Below are 13,523 nucleotides of genomic sequence, written 5' to 3' on the forward strand. Positions count from 1 at the left end.
CTAGAACAGATCAAATTACGGATGTGCTTTAAAATTCCCTACTTCTCTGTGCTCCCCAACTGTATAGCTAGCATCAGGTAGCAAACTCAGGCGAACACATCTAAAGTAGAGATGGCTACTTTATCTCACTCTCATAAAGTCTGGAAAGAATTTACTAACGGTCCAAAGTTGGACTTGAGCCTGTCTTTTAAATAGCCCTGTTTGAATATTCCTCACAAGTAGTAATGAGATTTTCAAGTTATGTGCTTGCTGTCACTGTTGGCAGCTAGTATCCTTTAAATCTTTTCAATCATTTCAAGAGAGGTCAACAGAACACTGGAGAAAGAAGGACAATTTGATTACATAATTGATTGAAGATACAGCAAAATTGCCAAGACAATCTCTTTAGATCTGGAAACCCAAAGCACAGTCCAACCCAGTAATTCATCATCATAGCAAGTAACTGAAGAATGGGGATCCAGTTGTGGTATTTTCCTGTAATATTTAAAAAGACAACAACATGTTTTTTTGTTTTAGTTTTGTTTTAAGGCAATAGTTTTAATAGAATTGAACCTACATTAAAAGAGAAATTTTGGCTTGTCCTGCTGGAGTCTTGCCACTGATTTCATTGACATCAGGACTGCATTTTCATCATTGCTGCTGCCTACTCTCTCAAGTAGCTAAGACCTATGGAGCACAGTAACTTGTGAAGGGGCATATGAGGTGAAAGCTTAAGTCAAAAAAGAGTCTTGGAAAGAGTAAGATTCAAGAAATGTGCAACTTTTTCCTCTCTTTTCTGTCAAGTGTTCCTGTCTGGCTATTAAATGTACACTCCCAGAACTCATAATTCCTGTGACTCTCCCCACATGTGTTTAAATTTCTGTTAATGCAGTTAGCTTTGCTTCCATATGGCACAGCAGTGGCACTTGGTTGCTGTGATTAACTCCAAGCATTGGCTGGGAAGGTAAATGAAAAGGCATGCTTTCTGCTGAAGCAATTTGCCAGTGAAGTACTGCAAGCCATATGTCTCTCTACCTTCTTCCAAATATTTGTGCTGATGTTGCTAGAAGGCGATGTCATCCAAGGAAAAGGAGATGCATGATAGATCATGCTGTGATAGATTAGAAAGCATACAGCACTTGCCTAATGCATTTTTAGCCTCTAAATTCAGTGCTTTACAACCGTTGATGCTGCTTCCACTAGAATTCATCAGATTATCCCTCCCACCAGCAGGACTGCTGCTCTGTGAGGTCAATTAATTTCTTGGTAGTGTTGGAAGCCATGAAGGATTTGCTCTCTATCTCCTGATGGACATTACGCTCAAGGCATGTACATGCTACATAACATCGTAAAAAATAATCATAAATAAATCAGGATGGTGAAATGCTGCGACCTTCTCAAAGCGTCTCCTTCCGAAGGCGCTCAGAGCAGGAACAGCCATTTCGGGGCATGCCCACACACACCACAGATAGCTCAGTGGAGGAAAGACAGGAAGGGCCTCTTGTATGATATGTTCCAGCAGAGGTTTATTCCAGCATGCTGAAGGGATCAGGGACAGAAGAGCAGGCCATGTGCTGTTCACAGGCTTAAGTAAGGGGTCAGTGGCCATTGACCTGAGGGCACAGGGGCAGTACAAAGGCAGGACAAGGGGCAGCAAACCCATAGGGGGGATGAGGGATGAACAATTGGAGTGGGCAGGGTCAAATAGGCAATGGGGAAGCAATCTAAGGTAAACTGGCAGTAGTTCTCAAAGGCACCATGAGGGAAGTCCTCTCTTTCAGTCTAGGCAGGGAAGACTCTATGGGTGATCTTTTCAGGGCAAAGGCTGGAAATTTCCCCGAGGGGATTTTAGGGTTCCCACAGTTAGCACTACATTAAATTAAATGCATGTCATCAAGTAAGGGTAAATAATTGCAAATTTGTTTTAATTCAGTATTTTTTCTGATATTAAAACAAAATTAATTCCCCAGACTGCCGCAGACTTATCTGAAAAACAACAGCATCTTAGGGCTAGTCTTCACTCTGACAAATTCCAGCCGAAGTTACTGAGCCCAGTCCACCTTACGTACATAACCTTTGCAGCACCACTTTATTACTGCCATGGCACTGATGCTCCCTAAACCAGGCAGCTTTCATAAAAAGCTTGGAAGTGGCTACCAAAGGAATAGGCATTCAGAGTGGTAGTTACATCCTGATGAAACTTCATCTGTCACTATAGTAACTCAACCTAGTCCAGCCTTTTTTCCGTGATCCTCTTACCTCTGCTATGCCAATAATATTTTGTACAGATCCCAATTCTGCAGCTGAAAGATCTAACATCAAAGTTATAAATCACTCTCATTTTTTATTTAATTAAATGAATAAAATGAACTATGCTATAAATTAGAGACACAAAAATAGTACATGCCATGAATTTACGTTTTAGAACTGGCAGCAAATTCAATCAGGAAATGATCTCCTCAATATAAATGAGCACAGGAAAGCGATTAACTGTTTTTAATTTAGCAATAACAAATTGTAGTATCTTTCAGACAGGTAAATCAGAATTATGTCCCAACTTTAATAATCTACAGGCAGCTGATCTGTCCTCCCAAAGTTGAAGAATTAATGTAAGGGTAGAGGTTAACAGCAGCAATTATAAGTACAGTCATAAATATGTTCTTTTAAGCATATTCATTCGAATGAAACAGACACCACAGAACAGAATTCTACAGGGTGCAATCTTGCTGCCATTACCTAGACAAAACTCCTTTCAGCATCAGCACTTCTCACAACTGGTGACATCACAGAACTGGATATTTATAAAAATCATAGAATACGAAGGAAGTGACTGGGCTGTCCTCAAACAAATTAGCTGCACCTTTAAACAGATTGGCTACACCTTCACTGTATTTTACAGAGTGATCTAAATTCCAGTTTATCTCACAGAACTACTGCTAGCGATGAGGAGTGACTGCTAATGTCCCCCATTTCACGGCAGTGTGGATGCAGTCATCAGGTACCAAGTTGTTTTCTCTGATCTAGAAGCCATAAAGTAGCTGAAGGAGATGGTCCCTAGCCTACAGCTCTCTCTGTGGGAGCACAAGTCCTCTGGTTTTTGCCAAGGAGCAGCGTGAGACTTCTGCTCTCTAAGACCTACAGAGTCAAAGTAGAGAGAAAGAAGCAAAAGAAATGGAAGGGAAAAAGGAGAGACACAATGAAATGTGGTTCCTGTTCTGTTCTCAGGGGTTTTAAGAGTCATACTGTGAGAAATAAAATACAAGTTTCTAAATTCAGTTTATACAAGTTTCTAAATTCAGTTAAGTATTGTTATTGTAAAGTGCCTTCTCTCTGTTGAATACTGGTTATCTCATTATCTCGTACCTATTGAAAGGTCTTCTTTGTTAAATACAGTTTACACCAAACTTACTGTTATTGTAATTGCAAACCCTGTCCTGACTGCTTTCCCTGTAAAATGCAACTTACCTCAGAAGCCCTTTCTTTATTACTGTATTATTCCCCGCAGAGCATCCCCCCTGCCCTGCTCTCCCCACATAGCAACCGAGGACACGCCCCAGCATGCAAATAAAGACTCCCAAGGACCTTAGCTCTCAGAACAAGTGAAATAGATATAAAACCCCTAAAAACGACGAGCCAGCACAAAACAAAGGATTAAAAATAACCACTCTGGGTCGGGAAAATCATAGAGAACCTCACACCCATCAGAACTGGGTTCCACTTCATCACCATAACCTAACAGCACTCGACCAGACAGAGACCACTAGCCTAAGAGCTCAACCCCACTGACTCACCCTGCAGCAAGATTGATTATTTCTTTTCCTTTTTATTTCAGCAGCGTTTTGTGAAACCCCACAAACACACCCCCTAGAGGTGATCTTAAAAAAGCATTGAAGAGGTGATCTTCTTGCTCATTGTTTTCAACCTTTATGATACGGACAGGCAATCTTAGCTGCAGTAAATGTTACACTCCTTTAACCAGGGTCCTTGCAGAAGAAAAACATCCAAGTGACTCTTGACTCTAGCTCATGGGATAACTGCACACCTAGTTATGTAATGTCAGCCTAGATAGCATTTCTAATGCTATCAGCAAGAGTATTCACATTGTTAGTTTTGGTTTTCGCTAGCATACATTTCCAACTTGAAAGGCACATTGATCACTTCCTGCTGTTTCTCTAGCCTAATATATGTGTTAATGAGGCAGTTTTATCTTACTAGGTTGCAAAAGTGATTTAATTCTTTGCATATTGCTTGTGTTCGAATAATATATTAATTAAATTTATGTGTCTTCAAGGCCTATGAGCTTCTGAAAATACCTGTTTAGTTTAATGGCAATCCTCCTTTTTCTGTAAAATGCACCATGAAAAAAAATTCCTATCTGTAAGGCCTGCAACTGTTTTGTAGAAGTTCCTATCTACATCCACAGATTTTATTTTTAAGATATTGATAAAATCATAATAAAAATTTCCAACCGGCATATGAAGAAATGTACACTCAGAAATAATAGTTCTAAACCCCTCTGAGAACTGGTTAGATGAACTGCCATGGAGTTCTCTGTGTAATAGAATGGTCTCAAAAACTATGCAGAAATCTGTGAGTGAATAAAATGCTGCTTTTATTTCTTCCTTCTCAGGGAATAAACAAAACACCATGAAAACAAACCTGAAATTTGATCAGCTTTTCTCATGACTGTTTTTTGCACTGAACTGGCATGAAATTTACCTATAAAGTTTAGAATTGTAGTTGTATAATATGCAGTTGCTTTTCTTCTGTATAAACAAGCCTGATTCATTTCCTGTGAAATAAAGGCCAAAATCCTCCTTGACTCCCTCGGGACTTGGGTGGCTCTCCAGGTTATCATACAAAATAATGCTCATATTAATAAACTAGCCAGAGATCAAATGCAGGCATTTCAACTCATAAAGCTTGCTGGACAAACTCACCAGCCCCCTCCCTACTCCCCACCCCCCTGCAATGGGAAATGTGAATTTAGGGATTATAATTACATGGTGAGCAAGGCTATGAATAATAATCATAAAAGGATATTATGCTTCTATTTTACAAAATATATTACTTCCTAAGGCTTCCTGTTTAGTGCTTCCAAAGGGAACTCTTTACTACGACAGATCTCAGTGGATTAAAAATCATGAGGACTACTAATGATGAGGTGTAAGATTATTGACCATGTACTAATCTCTGATAGATTTTGAGTAGTTAAATTAGTTGTAAATATACAATATATGAAGAATACATTATACAGTAACCTTTATAACAGTCAATCATCAGGTTTTTGTTTTGTTCATTAGCATCACCTATATTTACATTTTTCTAAGAAAAGATAAAATTATTCTGAGTCCATCACTCCAATACCTTACCAACTAAAGGTTTTGACAGCTTGCTTGCTATTTCATCTGTGGGTCAGGTTGATAGCCCATTGATGCTGCTCTCATTCAGCAGTACTGTAAATTCCTCTATTGAAAAGAAAGAGCATTATGTTATTTATAACCAAAATTTATTTCTCAAAAAAGCCTAATATGGAGGCTTACATGTACACTAAGACTAGATAAAAACGGAGGTGGTGCCTTTTAAATATGACAGTAACTCTCTTTGGCCAAAGCCATGGACAGCCTGAGCTCAAGCTCAATGTCCAAGGGCTTTGAAGAGAAAACCATCCTAATTCAGAACCTCCTGAGAAAGGGCAGTGAAAATAAGAGGTTTCAAAGTCCCTACAGAACACCTGCAAAGGATGAAAACATAGAGTGCATGCAGCCATCTGTCTGTTGCTATTGATGGCAGACATAACACACCTCAGAGAAAGTAACCATTAAAGCCCCGTCTAATCCGCAAATGTCTACAAAGGCTTGATGCCCCAAAGCTGCTAAAGCATCACTTCTTGCCACAAAGTTGCACCATGAGGTAATAAGCGTGGTACTAACTACATTTGTCATAAAAGATGAGCATGAGAGTAAAACCTGCATCCCACAGAAGTAAACACACATGCCAACAGAATTTACAATGCTCCGGAGTTCATCATGTGATTACCCCAAGCCCCTTATTCTACTACCTGCATCTACAGAAGTAATTGGGGTTTTATTTTAGAAATTTCTGTGGAGTCTGCTATGCCAGTGGAAAGACACTTTGACTTTAAGGGACTTTATTCACCATTTTTATTGTACAAGACTTTTGGTTTTCCTGTTTTTCCTATGCATTTGCAGTTCGCTTCAAAGGCAAACCTGAAACAGGAATTTTTTTGTAAGCCAGAACCTCAGTTCTTTGACACCACTGAGCTAAAGTGCAGTAGCTGAGTGTAACTCGAATTACTAAAGTTGAGATTCTGCATCCCATGTAATGATTTCAAGCCCATCTGGAGGTGAAACACCATGCAGCCGCTCACTCAAGCCTACTTCCCTTCACTCCCACCCTAGCTGAAACCAGGACAAGATTAAAATGTGCTTGTTACCTTCTATTAAAATTTTGATAAATCAGACAGCCAATTCTGTTCTCCCACTTCCATATACCACAATATAAATCGACTAACACAATTATTATTTATAGGTGTTTCATTCAGTATAAGCAAAATGTAATTAAACTTCAGGATTTTTTTTTTTAATTTCAACATGCTTTCTTTTTTATTTCCTCACTAGTCAGCTTTATCACAATAACATTGCTGTTCTATCAGATACAACTTCTGCTGCTGAGATAAAGACAGTTACTGATAGCACTGGTAATTTTGTTTGGGTTTATGCTATTCCATTAAACCATGTGTATCATAGGCATAACTAAATGGGAGCAAAGCATCCTATGGACAGATGTTTTAATTATGAGTAGATATACAAAAGAAGGTCTGTAGGGAATTTCATTCTGTTTCAGACCGCTTTTCCAATGTAGTTTTAAATTCTTAGCATATCTTTCCACATTCTTAGAGATCCAGCCAATTTCCTACCAACTACCAATTTAACATTAATACGCTTAATTCTGTATTCCAGCTCACTACAGAGGTCATATTAATATTGGATTTTTCCACCAGAAGTTAAATTTTAAAATTATAATTCATAGGGTTTATTTTTCTTTTTTTTTTTTAAGAATAGACACAGAATTTGCTCTTTTGCAGTTCTGTCACACTTCTCCAGTCCTCTACATATTTTCTAAATAAATGCTCATATCTTTAAGATTGCTTACTGGCTATCTAACTCAATTTATCAGGTCCAGCAAAACTAATCAACATCTAATGTCTCTAAACATTCTAGCTATCCATCTCTTTCAAGCCTTATTTTTCTCTGTCTTTGTCTTTGAAAACTCATCCTTTTCAGCTAGCAGTTTTGTTAGCCATCTCCTTCAGCTGAGCATTTTAGCAAACACCATTGCATATAATTTTGTAGAATAGCAGACTAATAGTTAGTTCTTCTCTTACCCTTCTAGGTACATCTACTAGCTTGCATTCAGTTCCCTGCTGTCAGATTCAACTATATCATAGTATACTGATTAAGCTTCCCTTCCTATACTAATCAAACTTCTCTGTAAAATTGGATTTCTTTGTTCCAGTCCTTCCTATGAAAAACGCTGACAGAAACAAGAGAGAAAAAGAACCTCTCCTTCAACAGTTAGATATCTTCTCATTTACACATTAATTGTATATCTATCTTAATTATTACAACACTATCTTCAGTTTTGATCCATTTTTTTCCATGAGTTCTATGTCCCCAGCTTTTGCTGCAGAAATCACTTTCTCGTAGGAACATATTTGAAATCACTAATCCAAACTAATTTACAAGTTCTATGGATGATGCATACAAATACAGTGAAAACACATGGTAACTTACCAATAAAGAAAGTATGTTTCTAAAAATTTGTTGGCTTTTTCTGATTAAAGGTTTCATGAAGGTTAGAAACCTCTCACCATCCTTCATTACCATAAAAGAAATGAACCTTATTTTGATGAGCATTGAAGTTTCTTATCAATCTCTATACCTTGGACTGCCATGAAATTCCACCCCACAGTGCAAATTCCTAAACTAATTAACTTTCTTAGTTATCTTTCTCTAAAATAGGCAAAGCATATATTTCATGATAAACAGATATTTCTCTTCCAAACCTTATTTTTTGACCTCACATTTCCCCCAACACAAATGAGTTAGTTGCAGTATCCAACCTGCCATTGATTGAATGGTGTAATTTCTGTTCATGTCCCAGGGCTTTCAATTGAAGATTTGTCTCAAGATATGGTACATGCTCTTTTTCAGATTGTTTCTCTGGAGTATCTAAAATCATGGTTTTTACTGCCTCACTGAAAGTTCTTCTGTTGCTCCCTAATGTTATTTCCCAGCAAAGTGTTACCAATTTTTTCCACAGAGTAATTATTAGTTTTCAAAATTCTTTTCCCTCTGCTATATAACGTTTATTCCAACCAAAGTAAATCTGTTTTTACATTCAACAGTGAATTATTATAAAATACATCTTCCATATAAAAATTCTGCAAACAACATTGATTTTCAAATCTGCTGAAGAAATTATTTTTCTGGGTGTAATCATTAATAACCTACTGTATATCTGTGAATCCTTTTTCCCCCACAAAGCTGTTATAAGATGTTTCTGTTCATCAGTTGTTTCCATTCCCCATGCTCTTTGGAGAGCAATTTGTCTGATGATATCACCTCCCTGCGGACTGGGGAGTCGAGAGGGGTGCTGGGGTGACAAGGCAGGGCCTTGTCAGTCAGAGTCTCTCTGCAGAAGGCAAGTAGATGGTGGCCAGGTTCGACCAAGAGTCCAGATCAGAGGGTAAGGCAGGTTCAGGCAGCTCCAGGGTCAAGCTGGGAAGCCAATCTGCGGGTCTAGGTAGGAGCCCAGCTCAGCAGGCTGCACAGACAGGCCAGTCTGGGTTCCCTGGCACTGTCAGCAGCCTCTCTGACGTGCCCAGAAGAAAGGAGCTGCTCTGGGCTGCACCACTGCTGAGCTGGACCTGGTCCTCAGCAGCCAAACCTGTGGGAAGGGAGATGTTGTCTTATGCATCTATAGTTTCCCTAATACACTTAATTATTTATCCTCCCACACTGAGGAGAGTAATAAACCTATTGAATGAAGAGTGGTAGCAATACCTCTTGTTTCGGCGGTATCCAAATAAGTAGTTAAAAAAATATCCCAGGCACAAAAGAAATTTCTGAAAAACTGTGTAATACACTGAAAAACACACACTAAGTAGTATCTGTGATAATGAGGCTTTTCTCCAAGTTGTGATTTTTTTTTTTTTCAGGATGGTAGTTTTTTCTTGAAAGATGAAACTATATAGGCAACTGACTCCTTGGAAGAAGGCTAACTGCTTGGATTATATGTTCTTTTTCATTTTTGTTTTACTTATGAGTTTTGTCTTCGTTATTGTCATGAGTTTTCTTCTGCTTTCTAATGATTTTATTCCTCCTGCATCACTTTTCTGTTTCTTTTTTTTTAGCATTAAATGTTGCTAAGTAACTGAATCAGGCTGCAGTATTATTTGGCAGAACTATTCTATTTTTTTAAATATGTATAGAGATTACTCAGCAAAATGAAAACTACTCTCCCAAAGGAAAGAAGGCCATTTGCATCTACCACAACCTTAATTTTCAGATGATTTTTTTTAGAAAAAATTGGAAGTGATTCCTATAAACATATTATATATAGACATGAACACATATAAACATTCCTACAATGCATATTTCCAGACTAAGCAGTTCAGGAAATCTGAATCTTAATGAAAAGATGCTTTACCTGCTCCATGAGGTTATTCTAAGCCACACCAAATAACATTCATTTTGCTTTTAATAATGTGTCTCAGATCTTACAAGCAATTGCAATTTTAAAGTAAAATAGCTTGGCTTTCTTTCTGTGTAAGCTCATTTTAAAAATTCACCTTTGCTGTGGATTATTAAAAAGAAATCATAATTTAAGTAATTTAATAGCAAAAAATGGAAAAGGTGGAATTCACCATTTTATTGAGGTGTCCTAATTTCATGTTAATGTGGCAATGATCTAGTATCTCATCTACATGGACCTGCAATCAGCAGTAAGGGTAGCTATCCCAATTGCAAAACCCATCTGGGTTTAATGAAATTTTCACTTTAAAATCTCTCTGAAACAATCAAAAGCACCAAGAGCCACATTTCAGATCTGTTTGTTCAATTCCACTGTGAAGGTTTAAACTGCTTTAGTATTAAAACATAATAGAAGGCTATGACACCATAATAAGAAAATTACCATAGAACTTTATAAAGAATGTCTGAAATGGAATAGTGTTAATCAATATTAAATTATTCAAGAACTGCTCGAGCTGCTCCATGTTGATCAGAATAGTCTTAAAGGCTTCCACATTCCATTGAGTTATTTTACATCTTTAAACCCCCCTAAACTGAACAACATGCTTTCTTTTGTATACTTTTGACACAGACATGCACGACACACAAAAAAAATTAAAATTAATTTCTCGGTGTTCGATGAAATTTTTATAGGTCAGAGCATGGATCCTCAAGCTAGCAAACAATACTTAACATGGGAAATATCTCTAAATTTCTTTATTTGAAAATTTATCATACTTTGTTACAAAAAAGGCAGATGGAAAGGAATCATAAACATTAAACAGTAGAATTACTTCACAAGCACTATACAGAAAAATGATTTTGGTTTTGAAGCATGGAGTGAGAAAATTACACTTGCAAGAGAGGATGGCTCAGTAGTAACTCTGTGCAATAACCACTTTGCATCTGCTTGCTGAAAAATCACAAGATTTTTAGACACTTGGAATGAAACCACATATACATAAAGTCTTGTAATAAGTGGCTCTTTACTAAAAAATAAATTAAAAATCACGTTCTCCCAGCTCCCTCTATTGTATAATTAATATAAATATGCTGAAGTCAGCAGGTGAAGTATTCTAATAGCTGGGCATGAGTAGTAAGAAATATGTAGGAAAGAGAGTTGTCACAGAAACCCAACTTACTTATGCACCTCAGCTGTTAATAACTTTATTACATTTGAAGCACAAGTCAAGAGTGTGGCTGCCTAAGCTGGGAAGATACACTTGTCCTTGTCCTTCTAGGACCTGTACCAGAAAAAAGGAAAAAAGCTAGAAGCATAGGGCCTCCTCTGTTTCTTTCTTCCCTATTGTATCCTCGCTAAAGTGTGAGGTATTCATGCAGGGTAACATCCCCCAGCTGGGCTGGATACCAGCAGGTGCCTTTTTACAAGGGCTTGTACTGATAGGAAAAGGGGGAACGGCTTCAAACTGAGAGAGAGCAGGTTTGGATTAGATATTGGGAAGCCATTCTTCCCTGTGAGGCTGGAGGGACACTGTCACAGGCTGCCCAGAGGGGCTGTGGATCCTCCATTCCTGGAAGTGTTCAAGGCCAGGCTGGATGGAGCTTTAAGCAGCCTGGTCTAGTGGAAGGTGTCCCTGCCCATGGCAGGGGGATTGGAAGTAGATGACCTTCAAAGGTCCTTTCCAACTCAAATCATTCTATGATATTAGGAAGTGTGATACTCACTCTGCTGCTCTCACACTCCCCCTCTTCAGCAGGACAGGGGAAAAAAAACGAAAAATCTCATGGGTCCAGAAAAGAGCAGGGAGATTATCCACCAATTACCATCATAGATAAAGCAGAATCAAGCTGGGGAAGATTAAATTAATTTGCTGCAAATTAAAAATTGGGTATTTTTAGAATAGCACTGTGAGAAACAGAAACAACAACAAAAAAAAGCATCTTTTTGTCTCCCTTTTTTCCCCAGACTTGACTCCACTCTTTGTTCTTGACTTTTCTGCCACCTCCTCTCCTCCACAATTGTCACAGGGAGATAGGAAACTTGGGCTGGGATCCATTCATAAGGCTTTCATTCTGTGCCACTCCTTCCTTCTCATGCTGCTCCCCTGCTCCAGCACAGAATTCCTCTCACTGGACAGAGTCCTCCACAAACTGCTCCAATGTGAGTCCTTCCCAAAACGCTGCACTTTTTCAAGAAGTAATTTCCTGCTTACAGTCCTTCAGGGTTATAATGCTGCTTACTCCTCAGGTAAACACGAGAGAGCTACAGCATATTTTCTGAACTGCATCACTTTTGAATTAGATGTTTCCCTAATGAAGCTCTGCTAGTAAAATCCAGCCTGCCCTAAAGGAACAACCCTACCAGAGCAATAACATAACTGAGTACTCATTGTATGTCCACACACCACAGGGTACCTCAAAGACAGAAAATATAGAAGGCTCCTAGAGACAAAAAAATTTTTGCCACATTATGAAGGAATTTTGTTGATCTAGATGCCAAAGAGAAAAAAACCAAAAAAAAACCAAAAAAAAAAAAACCAAAACAAAAAACCCCAAAAAAACCAAAAAAAAAACCAAAAAAAAAAAAAAAAAAACCAAAAAACCAAAAAAACAAAAAAACCATAACAACACAACAAAAACAACAACAAAAAAACCCAAGCCCTTCATGGGCTGGACAAGGAGATTGATGTGTTCCTGGCAGAGTACTGGTGTAGAATTTTTAATATTGACTCACATCATTTTCCACTGCAGGACTGGGAAACTTCAATCAGGCAATGGCAAAGAGCAGCCTACAGCCTCTGGCTGTGCGAAGGCAGCACCTTTGCCTCGGCTGTATTTGTGTCAGGATAATGGGGTCTTGAAAAAGATTTGGGTATTCACTTTTTTTTTTTTTTTTTTTTTTTTTTTTTTTTTTTTTTTTGTCTTCAAGAAAAGAAAGGTATATTATCTCTAGTTTAATTATTAAAAGTAACACCTTGAGAACACAATGAATCCCGGATGAAAAATAACTACACATGTAAGTTTTTCAAGACCAAAGACAGAAAAGGAGCCCTTCCAGTCTGAGTCTTTGCTGAATTCTGTCCTGTTATGACACTGAAATTGTTTTACAAGCTCATAAACTCCATTTTCTTATGGGAAAGACTAGCAAAAAGATTAAGGATTGCTTCCAGGTAGGGATAAGTTGCAGTAATTGTAGTATTGTCAATCCCAAGCATTCAAATAATCAAAAAAAATAAAGCCTTTTTCTACAGCAAAAAAATTTAAGATGTTTGAAAATACTACTATAATTTTACTATTAATGCCTCGAGTCTTTTTTTTTTTCTAGTTTTCTCCACATTCAAACAGGTGAAAATAACTGATTTTAAGTGAAATGTTCATACAATCATATATAAATGATTTAAAGCTGTAAGAAACAAGGCGCTCCGTAAACTTGGTTTCCCGGGCACAGCGGCACAGCGAGAGTCACACCGGGGCACACCGGGGCACACCGGGCGGGTCACACGGAGGGAGTGTCACACCAGGGCACACGGGTACACCGTGGGGCACACCGGGAGGCCACACCACGGTGCTCCGGGCACACCGGGGACACGGGGTCACAGCGGGACACACGGCGGGGGCCAGCACCGGGGCAGGGGGAGTCATGCCGGGGAGTGGCACTGGTCATAGCGGAGAGGGGGTCACTCCTCACATGGAGGGCGCACACCGGGTGGGTCACACGGGTCACACGGGTCACACTGCTCACACCGGGGGCGGGTCACACCGGGG

The 13,523-nt window shown here is 38.6% G+C and overlaps 1 long non-coding RNA gene across 3 annotated transcripts; it reads right to left on the minus strand.

The window, feature by feature from the left end:
• Positions 1 to 455: 455 nt before the first annotated feature.
• On the minus strand, positions 456 to 13,395 carry LOC136358827 (uncharacterized). Of its 3 annotated transcripts, none has more exons than XR_010743168.1 (3): positions 8,517 to 13,395; positions 2,982 to 5,447; positions 456 to 474 (listed from the first exon to the last, which is right to left on the minus strand). It is a non-coding gene; the product is annotated as an uncharacterized lncRNA (long non-coding RNA). The 3 variants fall into 3 exon arrangements; XR_010743169.1 differs by lacking the exon at positions 456 to 474 and having other exon boundaries at positions 1,878 to 3,114; positions 5,352 to 5,447; XR_010743167.1 differs by lacking the exon at positions 456 to 474 and having other exon boundaries at positions 1,878 to 5,447.
• Positions 13,396 to 13,523: the final 128 nt, after the last annotated feature.

This window comes from Sylvia atricapilla, chromosome 3 (assembly GCF_009819655.1).
Source record: "Sylvia atricapilla isolate bSylAtr1 chromosome 3, bSylAtr1.pri, whole genome shotgun sequence".
Lineage (NCBI taxonomy): Eukaryota > Metazoa > Chordata > Aves > Passeriformes > Sylviidae > Sylvia > Sylvia atricapilla.